The sequence below is a fragment of the Hyperolius riggenbachi genome, chromosome 7, assembly GCF_040937935.1.
Source record: "Hyperolius riggenbachi isolate aHypRig1 chromosome 7, aHypRig1.pri, whole genome shotgun sequence".
Taxonomy (NCBI): Eukaryota; Metazoa; Chordata; class Amphibia; order Anura; family Hyperoliidae; genus Hyperolius; species Hyperolius riggenbachi.
In genome coordinates, this window is record NC_090652.1 from 61668757 (window position 1) to 61687030 (window position 18274).

Below are 18274 nucleotides of genomic sequence, written 5' to 3' on the forward strand. Positions count from 1 at the left end.
ATACCATAATCGATGACAGTACAAGGGTCCCTAAAGATCAACATTTGGATTCCTCTCCAGAGAGAGATATGCAAATGAGGGCCCCTAGGTATGATGATTCCCATAAAGGTCACGACTCCCTTGCTGATATTGATTCAGATGAATTGGAGGCTGATGAGAGAAAGCGAGAATCCAGCCCTATCCCAAGAAGGGGGAAAGGTACGTATAGGGGGGAGTCAAATAGGGGAAATAATCAGTACCCCCAAGAAAAACAGAGCTCGGCCAGCATCATAAAATTCTTAAACACCGCTGTGCCAAAGTTCACTAAAAAGGGTTCAGCGCAAATAGCATCCCACATGGAGTTGTATGAATCCACTATGGACTCTTTAAATCTGTCTGAAGCAGACAAAATCAGATTTCTCCCATGGGTTTTTGATGACAGATACCGCCACCATTTCACCTCATTTAAGGAGCGAGGTATCATTAGATGGCAAGCAGTTTCACACGAAGTGAAGCTGGAGTTTGGGCCGTATCGCACTATCTCAGAAGCAAAACGAGATGTGTATCGACTTACTTGTCGACCCGATCAGAGCCCCCGAGAATTCCTTTCTGTGCTAAAAAACTCTTACAGTTTGGCATATCGGAATCCTAACTGGGAGTCTCTTGATTTTAAACAGGCATATTATGATGCATTGCCTACCCAAATAAAGTTAAGCATGGCCAATGAGTTAGACTTCGGAAACTCCCTAGAGAAAATGGTTACCTCAGCGACACTGCTGTTCAACATCAGTGGGAGTTCCAACGTAAGTGGGAGGAACAACAGAAAGTACCCAGAGCACAGAGTAGAAGAAACCAAAGTGAAAGCGGACCTAAACCTTGAATCCCAACAGAAGAAAATACCTCCTGCAAAAGTACCTATCCAGCAGGGCCAAAGACAGCAACAAAACCCTAATCAAAACAGACCACAAAATCCTAAAGGGTCAGATAGGGATAGCTCAGGTTCTGAGAACCAGGTCTACCGTCCTCGGTTCAATCGCAGGTATCAAGGATACCAGGGTTACCAAGGAAACCAGGGTAGTCAAAGGTATAGAGGTTACCAGGGATATAGAGAACCCCAGGGGTACAGACGACCCCAAAGATATAGACAATGGGATAACCGACCCAGGCAGCAGTGGGAAAGGAGACAGCACCCACCTAATTCACCTAGGGGTAGATCACCACCTAACTCACCTAGGAGTGGATCACCCGCAGGGAACAGATATGATCCCAGGAACCAGAACCCTCGCCGACCTAATAGGTTTGATCAGCTTGTTGATCAAGTGAACAAATTGAGTGACATGATGGGTAAGTTGGCTCAGGGATCTGCAGGAAGACAGCATGAGGATTTTTTAGCTGGGGAGGCAGGGCCCAGCTCTGCCAACTAAAGGAAACCGAGACAAATCACTATACGGAAATGGATATGGCAATACTAAATACGAGTAATGAAAATGATGTGCAATGTACCGACCTACCCCAGGTCGAGGAAGGGAAGTCTAATGTTCTTGATATTTCACCACAAATGGGTGATATTATGTCATTTGAGCCAGAGCGTGAAGTACCCTCTGTTCAGATTGTCCCATTGGTAGAATCCATGGGAACCCAAATGCCTTGCAGGCAGAATCAGGAGGAACAAGTTCCTAATACCCTGACGCTACAGAGAGATCATTCTCTGAAGCAACAAATGGAAAAACATTCCAATTTTCTTTGCAATCTTGAACAGGTAGATGGCCGGTATTTTATCGATACCCATCTACAAGATGGATGTATCGGACCGATCCCAGGTTTACTGGATACCGGTTCCCAGGTTACTATTCTGTCTTTTAACTATTACCAGCAGATCTTGGATTCATCACAAAGGAAGCCAAGATTAAAAGCCTTTGACGGTGCGCTGATAAGCGTTGGTGGTAATAGTTTACAAGTAAAAGGCACATCCTGGCTGACATATAAGATCGGTAAAAAGATCATTAAACATCCAACTTTGATTGTTGATCTTCCATATGATAGATTGATCATTGGAATCGATTTGCTCAAACGACTAAATTCCATAATTGACTTCATAAATGAAGCAATATGGGCTCAAGTCAATACTCCAATTGATTTTGAGCGCTCCAGCAATGCACAATCGCAACGCAGCTGCCATACGATTGAGGAAAGGCCTAACTCTGTTGAAATCCATTTCCGGAACAGTCAGATACCAGAAGTCACGATCCTGAAAAACGGTAAACCCGAGGAAAATGCTAACACTGCTTTTCACATCATAAATATCCGAAAGGATAAGATTGAAAAGATAGTCCTTGAAGAGGATGTGTTAACTATTTCCTTTAAAGGGGGAAACCAGGAAGTGGCAGGCATAACCAAGCATACACAGGCATTGGTTGAAATCGAGAAAATCAATGATAATGTGCTGGTTCCCGTGCAGGTAAATAATATTGCTCGGATAAAATATGCCAAGTTGGATCTCAAATCTGAGGCCAGCTACATAAGCCTAGGATTGCTGAAGCAGGTTACCGACTCTCAGGTAATCAAATTTATCTCCACACAGGAATGGATCCACGATCTGGATAACGATAACCAGAGTCATCATGTAATTGCAAAATGCATCTTATCTGTGTCTCTGGGAAACAAATCTACAAAACATGTCTTCAGTGTGTTAAAGGAACCACAGTACCAAATGTACTTAGGAAACGACATTATTCACCGATTTGCCATACAGGTTGATCTGGTTAATAATGTTCTGTGGTCCAAATTATCCGGAAACCCAGAGGAATTCCAGGATAGAGAACAAGCCCTGAGATGGGGACAGCGGATACCATATGCAGTGGATATCACTGTCGCTGAAAAAGTAAAAATCCCTGAAGGTTGCAAATCATTTCTTTTACCCATTCAAGTAAAGAAGGGGCAAAAGATGAGAAATGCAGATGCATTGATTTGTTTATCCAATCGGATGCAACAATTGGGGTTGAAGGTAAAAACCAATTCCCCTAATAAATATTCATCAGGAACCATTATATATGGTCATGCAAAACATGAGCCCTCATAGTATCACGTTACAGGAGGATACAATGATTGGCTTAGCCATTGACTCAGAATATTACACTTTTGGATTCCAAAATGAAGTCATTGGAATAATACCTGATGAATATTTGACAGAAGAACAAATAGTGGACCAACAATATTTCTCAACACCTGAAGGATTGTTCAGCATATACTCTGTTTATCCTTTCAGTCCTGAGGAAGGTACATGTCATGTCGAGGAAACATCATTGATTTTCAACCATGAGATCAATGAAAGTGAGTATCAATCACTCCAGCAGGGTAAGGATCAAGCATGTTACACCCCAAATGACTTAACTAATAGGCTTGAAGAAGCTTATGAGGTAGGTCAACCTGAGATTTTCCCAGAATTTCAGGAACGGGTGGAAGAACAGCTCTCTATATCTGATGGATGTTCTAGTGAATCAGAACGACAGCAGCTAAGGCAACTGTTCTGGGATTTCCAGGATATGTTTGCCAAGGACTCTTATGACTGTGGGGAAACTAACCTGCATGTTACGAGAATCCTGACTGATCCAGACGCACCCCCTGTGTTTATCAAACAATATCGACTTCCGCTAGCAGCCTACGAGTCACTATCGGAAATAGTTAAGAACCTGGAAAAGAAAGGTATTATCCGACCAGTACACAGTTCCTTCAATCATCCAGTACTCGGAGTCCTCAAACCGAATGGGCAATTCCGTCTATGCTCAGACTTGAGACAACTAAACAAACGTGTCTACATGTCTGGTTGGCCCGTACCATACATTGACCAATGCTTGGCGCAAATCCAAGGGTCTAAAATATTCACAGCCCTTGACTGCGCACAAGGATATTGGACAATTAAAGTGGATGAAAGGGATCAATACAAACTGGCGTTCACATTCGGTAATAGACAATTTGCGTGGACCCGGACGCCTTTCGGATACATCAACGCAGGCCACGAATTTGCTGTGTTTATGCACAAAGCAATGCCTGATGCAGCAGAACGAGGTACACTAACTTATGTCGATGATATCCTTATCAAAAGTACAGTCTTTGAGGAACATATTTCAGAGTTGAGATATGTATTAAATCAACTAAGAGAAGCAGGTGTTAAACTTTCCCTACAGAAAGCTCAATGGTGCCGATCCAAGGTAAATTTCCTGGGACATGAAATTACTGCAGAAGGAATTAATCCACAGAAAAAGAAAGTGGAAGCAATCAAAAATACGAAGTCCCCCACAAATCTCAAGGAACTGAGATCATTCCTGGGGATGATGAATTATTCTCGCAAGTTCATAGATAACTATGCTGAGATTACAAAGCCGCTATTGCAGCTGCTAAAGAAAGGAGTACAATGGGAATGGAATGAGTGCCATGAACAAGCTGTATCTGAGCTTAAAACAAAACTCATACAGGCCCCATGCCTTGCTTATCCAGAAGGTGGTAAACCCTTCTATGTTGAAACAGGTTTTACCGACAAGAGTGTAAGTGCAGTTCTTTTCCAAAAGCAAGAAAGACTGAATAAAATAATTGCTTATGCCAGCAAATCATTATCACCAGTTGAAGTCAAATTTAATAATTGCGAGAAGGCATTATTAGCAACTGTGTGGGCTTTGCAATATTTCAGAAGTTTTATTCAAGGTGAAAAGATCATTGTGGAAACTGCACACCAATCACTACAATATTTACAAAGTGACCAAATAAAAGAAGGTAACCTGTCAAACAGCAGGATAACTGCATGGACAATGTCCCTAATGGGATGGCCACTGGAAATCAAATATAAACAGGATACTAAAAATCCAGTTGCTCAAGGATTAGCTGAACTCCATGATTGCTCTCATGTGGAACATAAAGATGAGCCACCAGAAAACGATTTTCTGGAAGAGCAATCTCTATCTCCATATAAATCCTATGAAGAGGAGTACTGCAAATCACTACCATGTGCATATGTTGACGGCTGTTCTTTTCACACAGAAGGAGATGAAAAGATGCTGGTTGCAGGTATCGGTATCGTATGGAATAACATATTTCCAGAGATATCTGCGGGATACAAAATTGGTCCCAAAAGTAGCCAGGTCGCAGAACTCGCTGCCGTGTATAAAGCTATACAAATGGCTATCGAACATGACCTTAAGGAATTTGTTTTGATAACAGATTCTGAGTATGTTCGGAACAGTTTTGTGGAATATTTTCCCAGTTGGAAAAGGACTAGCATGACAAGGAGTAACAAAAAGCCAGTCAAACATGGTAAATTGTTTTGTAAAATTGATGAACTGGTTAATACCCACGACCTTACCATTTATTGGAAAAAGGTAAGGGGTCATTCGAAACACCCTGGCGCTGATAAAGATGGGAACGATCTAGCAGATTCCCTCGCTAAGAAAGCAGCCATTGATGGTGAAATCTTCGATATCAATGACCTCATGGGAACTATCGAAGTAAATGTCACCACTAGGGGGCAGGCCCAAAAGGAGTCTCAACCCAGTGTAGCAATGTGGAGTCAAGATTCTCCTAATGAGGATCTCATTGCGAGCCAAAAGGGGGATCCCGTTATTGGTTTGTTTTATAAACATATTGGAAGTCCACATGATTATCCCATCACCGTGGAAGACTGCAGTGACAACGAAGAATTACGTATTCTGATGAAAGGTGTGTCACAATTTTCATTACAGGATGGATTGCTGATACGAACCTCGAAAAATGGTATTACGCAATGGGTAGTACCCGCAGCATATCGGGGTTTGATGTTGCAACATGCTCATGATGCCCCGACAGCTGGTCATCGAGGAGAGAAAATAACGTATGAGTTATTAAGAGACTACGCTTACTGGCCACACATGTTACAGGATGTCAGGACATATTGTCAAGGGTGCTTGATATGCCCTCAATTCCAGCCACAAGGTCCCACTCACAGGGCACCGCTGATGAAAAGAGGCATAGCTATGCCATGGTCAGACATCCAGATCGATTTTATTGGTCCAGTAACAACGTCCTCAAAAGGAAACCGGTATATGTTAACCGTAACATGCCTGTTCACTAAATGGGTAGAATGTCTACCAAGTAAAACATGCAGTTCCAGTGTGTGCGCATCACTGCTCATTAACCACATATTTTCCCGATTTGGTCTTCCACAGCGCATCGAATCTGATCGTGGAAGTCACTTCACCAGTGAAGTAATGACCAAAATGTGGGAAATCCTAGGGGTAAAACGGAAGCTACACATAGCTTACCGACCAGCCTCTAGTGGTGGAGTGGAGCGTTACAATCAATCCATTGTAAATATCCTGAAAAAATTTGTTAGCGAATCAGGTAAAGACTGGGATGTCAAGCTGCCACTAGTTCTTATGGCTATTAGAGCTACTCCAAGCGCAGCAACCAAACTTTCCCCATTTGAGATGCTCACAGGTAGAAAGATGGTGTTACCCCAGCATTTGCTTTACAAAACCACAGATCACAACTTGATGAATGCAACTACTGCACATCAATACGTGGAGAACTTACGAAAGCACCTCCAGCATGCCTTTGCATTTGCTCAAAGAAACATCGGAAAAGCCGCAGTCAGTACGAAAACGTACTATGACCTCAAAACTACACAAAAGGAGTATCAGGTTGATGACAAAGTTTATCTATATAATTTCGCCAGAGACCAGGTAAAGGAGAAGAAGTTCCTACCTTCATGGAAGGGCCCATATCCAATCACCGATAAGTTGTCTCCTGTAGTGTACAAGGTTAAGATCCCTAAGGGGGATGACTTTGTTGAAAAATGGGTGCATATTAATCAGTTGCGTATATGTCACCCTAGCTCACAGTTGCGGAGAATTGAGCAATCTGGAAATGTATGCTAATAAATTATTTTTCTCCTGACAGGTATACCTAATGATGCATTTAATATCTACTAGACACAAAGATTCATACCGGCGCAAAGATGTCCCACCTGATGATTGCCATCCTTTACGCAATCCTAATCTTGGGGAAGAGTGCCGAGCCAAATGTGGTGCCAGATCCAGCATCCATGATGTTACCGGATGCCGCGGAGTTCATCATGACCAGATAGATGTTCCTATCCTAGAGGGTCCAGATGAGCCTAAACCCGCGATGTGTCGTTGAATGACGAGCTGATGTATCCGAGGTCCATTTGATGGAGATGCAAGTCTGATACCTGTTGCACACCAGATACTCACAGGAGTGAGTTGTTCAAATCTTGAAACAGATCCGGAAAATCCTTTTATTTGAACCAAAGCCCAAAGCAGTTCATCACTGTTACAGTTGCTGTTTGCTACCTTTGCAGCAAGAGGAAACCTGTTTGTTTACAGCAAGAGTATCATTTGCCAAGTTTATTTTTCTTGAGGCGTGAAACATAAACTTCAATGTGATGAAGACAATGTTTAAAGTCCATTTTTCCCTTTCATACTTGGATTACCAATACAAAACAAAGGTTATTCACAACGCGTTCCCACAGGAATGAAGAAAACGTAAAACGTTTAATAATCCTTGTTGTTCTTTTGAAATGGTCACACCCTGGAACATTCCAAAAGAAAAGGGGGATGTGTCGAGATTTCCATATGGCGGAATATCATTTTCCCAATAAACTGAATTGTACATGATCAAATACAAATAAAACCTAATTAATTTCCTTCCCCTAAGGTACAGGAGACAAAGACTTTCTGATGATCAGGGTTATTATAGATTAATATAGGTGCATTGATTATTTAGAAATGTATAGATTATTTTAATATGGCGATGTAATATTGCCCTACAAAGCTGACTTGTATGTGTCTCTAAAGGAAGGTCAGATGTTGAACAACAGGCAGTCAGCTGAGGTGCTATTTGCAATAGGTAATCTCATTCACCTTACTTGAACAATGGAAGCAGACAAGTACCTTGTTTGACCAAACAATTGCCCAACAAGAAGAGTCTTAGGACAATGAAAGAGACAGACCAGACCTTAACTAGCTTTTGTCGGTAAATGAACCAGTTTTTGTAAACAATGGCTCAGACCTGGCTGTATTTAATGCATAGAAGCCTTGGATGGGGGTTGTTTTCCTTGCACAATGTATGTGTTTCCAAGGTTCAGACACAAAAACAGAGCTTGGGAAATATATTGACTGTGCTGTCAGCAATAGTTCATATTAAAAAGCATAAAGTTATATTACAATTCCCCATCTAGGTTAAGAAAACAGACAGCACATGTATGCATCATTGCATAACAATTAAGAATGAATATAAAAAAGGTTATGGCATTGTATATGTATTAATATAAAGATTATTTGAATGAATATATCCAGAATGATATAGAAATGCTATATGTTTACCAGTGTTGTATGTTAAACAATAATGTTAGAGATATAAAACCCTGCTAACAAGCACAATGTGTTATAATGAGAGATCCATGGTGGTTTTAAGCATGCCAATGATTTTTGGATCAAATCCAATCTATCTTAAATATGGTAGAAAAGGTCACTGTATAATAAATAATAACCAGTGATCCCATCCAGATCAGCTATCCATAGAGGAATTATAACATTGATTTATTCACTGTTGGGCTATAATAAAACACAATCAAAATGTCTTTAATTTTGCCACATATCCCATTAATAAGGTGATTAGTTAGCCAACAGCACCTCCAGAGGGTGAAATCCAACATTACACTTGAGTTAAAGATTAGTGACTGATCACTCCCACTGATCACTCCTACTGCCTTGTGATAGGTTGGAAGATTTAATCTCCTGGGCAGGATCATAGGTAGTGAGGGGAATAAGAAGAGAGGGGTCATTCAATGAGAAAAGGAATCAGACCATCAAGAGATCTGAGCAGACCAGGACATAGAGGATTCATGCCATCTGAACACAGCCACGCCTAAGAGGAACACGCCCAGAGGCCATCTTGGTGACTATACTTGAACCCAGTTCTGATTTTCTTGTTAGTTAGACGGCTTATTACAGCGCAGAATATCTGAACATATGATGTATTGATTGAATTTCATTGGTTGATATTTTAAAAAGGGGTGAGCTTTTCCAAAGTTGCAAGTTGGAAACAACTCACCTAAGTTCTACCATATGTTCATTGATAACTGGCTGTTTAACTCAGTCTTGGATAAAAAAACTAGACCTTTCAAGCTACCTCCTCTAGATATTTTGATACTTTGCCGCAGCATGTGCAAGCCACACCTAACCAAGTTTAGGACGACTCAATAGATATTTTATTCCAAAATTATATGTATTTTACCCGCCTGCTCTGTGTAGTAACACAGGCCAGCGGAGGTTAAAGTGTAGACAGAGGGAAAATTCCTGTCATTTATAGTTGATTGCATAGCGATTGTGGGGCAACGCCCAGTCGTCAGATCCACTGAGTCATCCTAAATTTGTTATATTGAATGGTATAGCTGACATCAGCCAGTTTATTTTGGATAGCGCATTTTTGATTTTGGACTGCGCAATTTTGATTTTTGATAGCCACCATTTTGTTTTTGATAGCCACCATTTTGTTTTTGATAGCCACCATTTTGTTTTTGATAGCAGCCATTTTGATTTTGATAACAGCCATTTTGTTGTCGTTCAATTCATCCATTTTGTCTCCAGAGACCCTGTGGTAAATGGAGTAACAGGGCCGACGGCCATATTTGATGAGTCCTATCTCTGCACTGTATTTGAGTTGACTGCTAATTGGTTTAAGCCTTTTGTATTGGTGAATAAGTATAATAACATTTTTATGTTTTACTGAAATTATTATCCAGCTCATTGCTTATTATAAGAATGACCTTATGAGTTTTGTTTTATATCAAAAGTGCAATATTATATTGTTTTGATATTGTAATATTTATTCGATATTAAATTGATATTTTTATAAATTGGTCCACATTTATTTGCATGTTTAAACCAGTACTGTAAAACCTCGGAAAACAAGCTCACACAGTTAGGCGTATGTTTGTATTTTAGCTCCTCCTATTTTCCCAGGAGCGTTACATTTACATTTTTGATTTTATATTTATTTTTAAACAAGTTATACAAACATTGACAAAACGCCCGACAAGGTGAAGTTTGATTCACTTTTGTAGGCTCCACCCACTTTTCTGAATATTAATCCCAGTCACCCAGTGACCAACTGTGCAAAGTTTAAAAACCCTGCCATTAACAGAATGGCTGCAGTGTACATTTTCCCAGTGAAATTTGTATGTCTCCACCCACTGATGACCCGGCGTTGCCCGGGTATGTATTTGACTGGTGTTGGCTCCGCCTACTTTCTAATCCTAACACACAAACACTCAATGACCAAGTTTGTGAGCTTTGGAGTCCTTGGCATCAATAATTTGTATATTCCCATAGAAATTAAACAAATCAGATAGGCTGTTTGTGGCTCCACCCCTCTCCAGCATTTGAACCCCAGTCACCCAATGACCAACTGTAGCAGGTTTGAGGCATCTGCTATTAACAGTGTAAAAATGGCAGCAATTTAAATATTTCACTTGAAAATCAACAGGTGAATTTTGATTGGCTATTATAGGCTCCACCCACTTACCTGAATATCTCAGTCAGTGACCATCTGGGCAAAGATTGGGAACCCTGAAATAAACAGTGTAAGAAGGGCTGCAGTTTACACTTTCCCAGTGAAATTTGTTTTTGGCTCTGCCCACTTTTTGTAACCTGGACACAAAGTCACTACTCAATGCCCAAGTTTGTGAGTTTTGGGGTCCTTGGCATCAATAATTTGTATTTTCCCATGAAATGAAACAAATCTGATTCACTGTTTGTGGCTCTGTCCCCTTTTCTGAATTTGAACCTCAGTGACCCAATGACCAACTGTACCAGGTTTGAGGCTTGTGCCATTAACAGTGCAACAATGGCAGCAATTTTAATATTCTCCTTGAAAAGCGACATGTGATTTTTAATTTGGCATTTTTAGGCTCCACCCACTTTCCTGATTATTAATCCCAGTCACCCAGTAACCAGCTATGCTAAGTTTGAGAACCCTGCCATTAACAGTGAAGAAGGGCTGCAGTTTACAATTTCCCAGAAAAATCTGTTTTTAACTCCACCCACTTTTTGTAGCCTTAACACACAGTCACTACTCAATGACCAAGTTTGTGAGCTTTTGGGTTCCTGGCATCAAAATTGTGCTAATGGAAGCAGTTTGTCCAGCAAAGAAATCTGGCTGTTTTTGGCTACGTCCCTTTACTGAATTTGAACCCCAAACACCTAACGACTGACTGTAGCAGGTTTGAGGCCTCTGCTATTAACAGTGTGAGAATGGCTGCAGTTTCAATATTCCCCTTGAAAATCAATAGGTGAATTTTGATTGGCTCTTGTAGGCTCCACCTACTTTTCCGAATATTAATCCTAGTCACCCAGTGACCAACTGTGTGAAGTTTGAGAACCCTGCCATTAACAGTGTAAGAAAAGCTGCAGTTTACATTTCCCCATGTAAAAAGTTAGTTGTTTTTGGCTCTGCCCACTATTTCTAATTTTGACATACAGTCACTTAATGACCAAGTTTATGAGCTTTGGGGTTCTTGGCATCAATAAGTTGCATTTTACCATTGAAATTAAACAAATCTGATTGGCTGTTTTTGGCCAGCTCCCTTCAGAATTTAAATTTCAGTCTCTCAGTGACTGACTGTAGCAGATGTTAGGCCTCTGCCATTAAGAGTGCATGAATGGCAGCAAAGTAAATATTCCCCTTGAAAATCAAAAGGTGAATTTTGATTGGCTGCTGTAGGCTCCACCTACTTTCCTGAATATTAGTCTCAGTCACCCAGTGGCCAACTGTGTCAAGTTTGAGAACCCTGCCAATAACAGAATGGCTGATAGCAATCTAACAAATCTGATTGGCTGTTTTTGGCTCCACCCCCTTTAGTGACTTTTAGTCACCCCTTTAGTTTGGACCCCAGTCACCCAATGACTGACTGTATCAGGTTTGAGGCCTCTGCCACTAACAGTGTAAGAATGGTAGCAATGTGAATATTCCCCTTGAAAATCCCAGTGGCCAATTGTGTAAAGTTTGGGAACCCTGCCATGTTAAAAATTTAGTTGTTGGCACCGCCCACTTTTTCTAACCTTGACATACAGTCACTCAGTTATCAAGTTTATCAGCTTTGGGGTCCTTGGTATCAATACTTTGTATATTCCCATTGAAAAATAAACAAATCTGGCTGTTTGTGGCTCCGCCCCCTTCCTGAATTTGGACCCTAGTCACCCAGTGACCAACTATACCAGGTTTGAGGCATCTGCTTTTACCAGTATAAGAGAATGGTAGCAGATGAAATATTCCCTTTGAAAATCGAAGGGGGAATTTTTATTGGCTGTTGTAGGCTCCACCCACCTTCCAAAATCTTAATCTGTGACCCAATGACCAACTGTGCAAAGTTTGAGAACCCTGCCATTAACGGTGTAAGAATGGCTGCCGTTTATATTTTCCCAGTAAAAGTTATTTTGGCTCCGCCCACTTTTTGTAACCTTGACACAGAGTCACTCAATGACCAAGTTTGTGAGCTGTCAGGTTCTAGGCATCAAAAATGTGTGAATGGAAGCAGTTTATCAACCAAGGAAATCTGATTGGCTGTATGTGGCCCCGCCCCTTTAGTGAACTTTGACCCCAGTCACCCAATGACCGACTGTAGCAAGTTTGAAGCCTCTGCCATTAAAAGTGTAAGAATAGCAGCAGTTTAAATATTCCCCTTGAAAATCAATAGGTGAATTTTGATTGGCTGTTGTAGGCTCCACCCACTTTCTTGAATCTTAATCTCATTCACCCAGTGACCAACTGTGGCAAGTTTGAGAACCCTGCAATTAACAGTGTAAGAATGGCTGCAGTTTACATTTTCCCAATTAAAATGAACGGCTGAAATTTGATCGGCTGTTTTATGCTCCGCCCACTTTTCCAGGATTTGTAACCTCGGTCACCAAGTGACCAACTGTGCAAAGTGTGGGGACTGTGGCTCGATTACTGTGAGAATGGCAGCCTTTTACATTTTTTCCATTGACTTGAATGGGTGGAATCTGATTTGCTGTTTGTAGCTCCGCCCAGGTGTGCAGGGAGGCCACGAGACCCCCAGAACATATCATCCCAGGTAGTAAGGGATCTGTGTACCAAGTTTCGTTCAAATCGGTCAAGCCGCTTTCGCGTGATCGCGGCGCACGCACGCACGCACGCACGCACGCACACACACACGATTTTATATATATATATATATATATATATATATATATATATATATATATATATATATATATATATATATATATATATATATATATATATATATATATATATAGAATACACTCAGACCAGTTGCTGTTGAAATTTGATTTTTATGGTGACGATACCGCTTTAAAGAGAGTCTGAAGCCTTCTAAAAATCATCTTTTTATTAGACATTTATCTTTAGCAATCAGGGGTGCTCGGATACCACTTTTTAAAATCCGAATTGATCCGGATCCGGATACCCAGATATCCGGATCCGGATATCCAAATCCTAACGTTTAGATATCCGCGTTGATGCGGATATCCGAACACATTATCCGGGCTAACCGGCCGGATTCGCCCGAAGTGCCCTTTAAATTGCTTTAAAAATGTTTTTAAGGTAAATGAGGCATGTAGCATCATTATTTTTTAAAGGGAAACACTAATTGGATGATGTGGGGACTTAAAATCCCCCCCCCCCCAAAAAGGCTGTCAATTAACATTAGGCCTAGGTTCCAGACAGCGGTCCAACCGCACAACTGGGACATGACAGTTTTCAGCCAAGACACCTCCAAAAAATTATGCAGCAATTGTGTTTTGGGTTAAATATAGGTGGTATCAGTGGCCTGTGGCACCCTGGCCTGGTGGTGGGAGCTGCACAGGCAGCAGGAGCAGGGCATTGCAGCAGCAGCAGGTGTAACGTGTGCCAGGAGCATGCCGGACGTGGCACGTGGCAATTGGCACTTAGCACGTGTCACTTGCCAAGTGTCACGTGGCACTTGCCAAGTGTCACATGACAAGTGCCACGTGACACATGCCAAGTGCCACGTGCTGAGTGACAGTCAGACAGCAGAGGAGAAGACACTAGTGCACACTAACTGTCACACTGGCACTGCTCACAGCACAGCAGTTCTGTAGAAAGCTAACACAGTAGTACTACTACTCTAACAACTACTAGCACACTGACTGCAGTACTACAGTACTAACTACACAATAACACAGTAATCCTCCTATCCCCTAATCCCTAACCTATCTAACCTATACCTAAGGCTAATAGCTGGCCAGCAGGCAGCAGCTGGCTTGGTCTGTGCAAAGCCCACACAGATACATAGCAGCTGCTTGCAGCACACACTGACTAACATACAGTGACATCAATCAAGCTAATTAACGATTTAACAATAGTGTAGTCACTGGCGAACGGAGGGGGCTATTCCGGGTGTCTGGAACACCCCCCCTGCACTGAGCTGCGTATTCAGCCAGGGAAGCGAGCCATAATGTAAACAGCCTCATTCTCCCTCCCTTCTTACTTCTGGTGCCTCCCTCCAGCTAATAGAATGAGAGAGGCAGCCGAGCTTCCCCTACAAGAAGATACAGCCTGCAGTGAGAGAATGTTGATTCTGGAGTCCCAGACTCTCCACAGCACAGAAGTGTCAGACATGATGCAATAAGAGGGCAGGCAAGCTGGTAAATATGCACAGCATGATGCAGAGCTTGCCTGGACTCAGGGTCTGTGGGCAAACATCTGTCTGGTCTCTCCCCATTGTTATAATGACACCATGTGTGGATAAGGTGTTAAACAGGTTGAAAAGTTTTTGACAGTCCCTAGACTCCAGGAGGGCTTCTTTCTGACTTGTGTGGGAGACTGGCAGGGACAGGAGTCCGATTACAGGCAAGTAACCTGTCTGATGTGGGACTGCAATACAGATAAGTTCTTTGCTCCATCTCAGGCTATTCTCAATTTCTCCACTCCTCTCTCTGGGCTAGTGCAACGCCAAAATGACAATAGCAATCGCTAGCAATTTGTGAGTGTGATTTTGTGAAGCGATTTTCAGAGCGATTTTTGAATGAATCGCTCAAAAACATGCTACATGCAGTATACGTGCGATTTTAAAAAAGTCACAACGCTGCTGTGAGAACACTGTCATAGGGTAACATTAGCCAAGCGCTTTTCAAATCACTGTTGATTTGAAAAACGCTCAGAAGCACTCTTGGTGGGCACCAGCCTCCTTCATTCACCTTTGTTTCCCTCTTCCCCTAGTGCTGGCTGTGTCTTCTTGTCATACAGGAAAGCTAAATAAAAGTGCAATCCTGGTGAGGCAAAATATGATTATTTAGTATTTATATAGCGCTGCCATCTTCCGCAGATGCATATATCCCTGCATCATATGGGTATCGCTTGCACTATGTGACACTATGTGGCATATTCCACTGAATTGTCCAAACTAAGTCTATCTGCCGTTCCTCTCTCGGGGAGTTGTTCCAGCGCTGTACCCCGTTCAAATTTGCTGCTACCAGAAGCCCTCAGAAATACTCGTGTCCTTGAGTACTTCCAAAGATAGGCAGCTCCGTAATACGCCAGCGCACTTTTATGCATGGGCAGTATGGAACCACATGTATTCGGAAGCACTCGAGGACATAAGTGCTTCTGGACCTTTCAGGAATCCCCCCCTTAAAAATCCTGCATTTGCCCCTGGTAGTGATAGTGAAGGGGTTAATCACTGAACAGCTTATCACTGTGTACAGCCCTTGGCCCAGCAGCACTGGAACACACACTGACTGTCACAGTATGACATCAATCAAGCTAATTACCGATTTAACAATAGTGTAGTGATAGTAGTGAAGGGGTTAATCACTGAACAGCTTTAGGTTTATAACTGTGTACAGCCCCCTTGCTAGACCACCAGCACTGGAGCATTTCTTTCAGTGAGCAGTCAGCAAGCTAAGACGATATGTCTCATCGTGGCAGCCCTCCTTATATACAGGGGGGCTGGCCAGTGTTCCTTTCTGTGATTGGGTGCCAGGGTTTAGGCTGGGAGCCCTCTGATTGGCTCCAGGACGTCATCTCCTTAGTTACAGTATTTCGGATCCGGATATCCACGGATATCCGGGTTATGCGGCCAAATATCCGCAGATAGCTATCCGGATTTCTGTAGAAATCCAGAATCCGGAGAGCGTAAAAAATGTTCGGATATCCGGGGTCACCCGGATATCCGGAACCAGGATGAGCACCCCTGTTAGCAATTATCAGCAGTGCTAAAATGTCGCATTCCCGCAGCAGAACAATGTCATTAAACCCCCAAAATACCGGGGCAAAATTTCACGACTTTCCAAGTCGTGGATTTTGCTGCCCGGGAAGGCAGCGCTGTAGCTCTGCCTCCATTAGCGTCAATTCCCACTGATTGCTGCCTCTCCCCCGCCCCTCTCAGTGAAAGAAGACTAAAAGGGGCGGAGATTGACGCGAGTAGAGGCAGAGCTACTGCACAAAGCTCTGCTTCTACAAGGAAGCGCTCCCCGCATTTTGCCCCGGGGATTTGGGGGTTTAATTACATCTTTCTGCCACGGGAATGCGGTGTTTTAGCAATGGTGATATTGCTAAAGATAAATGTGTAATAAAAACATGATTTTTAGATGGCTTCAGACTCTCTTCAGCTTCATATTTTGTTTCTTGCATTTTGGATAAAATTTGCAAAGCACAGTTTTCCATATTCCTGTATCAAAGATGGATGATGCTTGGCTGACAGAACAGTCAGTCTATGAGCTGTCCAGACTCCTCCCCATCCCATCATCTCTCCTGTGAGGAAATAAGGGAGGGAATACTGCATCAGAAGTGTCAAACACACACCTGAAACAAGCATGCAACATATCCAGCCAAACATCTGCCTACTTGTTTAGGGTCTATGGCTAAACTATTAGGCTAAACTATTAGAGACGGAGGATCAGCAGGACAGCCAGGAAACTGGTATTTTATAAAAGGCAGAGGATCAGCAGGGCTGCCAGGTAACTGGTATTGTATAAAAGGAAATAAGTATGGCAGCCTTTGGATATGGATCCCTCCCATGTCTGTTGTCCTTTTCATCAGATGTGGATTGGGTAAGAAAGCGATTTTTATCAATTTGGTTCAGAAGGAGCAGCCAGGGACTGACCGCTGCATAGCTTTGTATAACAACAAAGATTAGCAAGGGGAGTCGTACAACTGATACATAAAGAGGTATTGTCTGCAACAAAATCAAATTCCATTTACCCACTGCTCTGTGTTCATTATGCAGCCTGCAACCTTACCTGCATTGCAAGCACTCCAACCTAATCAGAAATGATTCTGCTGTAATAAATCTCATCTGTCAGCCGGACAGATAGAGCATGTGGTACAGTGCCAACGAGAAGGAAGCGTCATATCACCCCTCCCACATTTCTGCTCCTCACCGATTGACTGAGGGCAGTTCAGTGTGAAGCTGCTGAAATCTGATCCATGCCTGTGCTCACATGTTTACAAAGCGAGCTAGCTATGACAGAGCAGATTCAAGGAGGAAAAAAAGGGGGAGAAAATGACATCAGGTTTGGCTTCAGACGGTGGAAACAATATGGCAAATGCCAGGAACCAAATTCTCTTTATTTACTATGTAAAATTCTCTGGAATCAAAATGTGGACAGTACAATACATATGTTATGTCAGTAGAGCAAGTAGTTATCTACTTATATATGTGTTTTTTTCCTTGCATAATATGGCTGACACTGCTGCTTTAAAGACACTTGCTGAGTATTTAGCTTACAAGTCTCCCCACGAGCCCCAGAAGCTTCAGACGTGTAGCCCCACCTTCTCGCTGGCGAGTGCCGTGGTGCTTCTGTGGCACTCTGTACAATACAGAGAACGCCATGGTGCTCAGCTATAACAGGGCAGGGCAGGGCTATGTGCTGGAAGCGCCAGCTTCTGGGTCTTGGGGGGGGAAGACTTGGAAGTTAAAGACCCAACAAATGGTTAAAACTTTTTACCAGAAGAGAACCCACGTAATGTTTAATTTTAGCTGTAAATTAATAGGTTTTTCATATTTCTGCTGGAATCCTTTGGATAGTAACAGTGATTAAATGATTGCTGCTCACCAACTGATATCTTATTGAGAAGTAATTGCTCAGGATTTTCTTGTTTTGTGATCATCTTGGCTGAAGATCTGGAGTCTGCACAGGTGGCCCCTAACCTTACTGACAAGATCACTAGTAAACCATTATGTTAGATATCAATTGTTCTTTTGACGTTCTCAAAGTGTGGTGCCACTTGCATCATCCCTCCT

The 18274-nt window shown here is 42.3% G+C and overlaps 1 protein-coding gene across 8 annotated transcripts in view; it reads right to left on the reverse strand.

The window, feature by feature from the left end:
- Positions 1 to 18274, reverse strand: part of LOC137524320 (uncharacterized) — a 123940-nt gene that overhangs the window by 70123 nt on the left and 35543 nt on the right. The window lies entirely within an intron of this gene.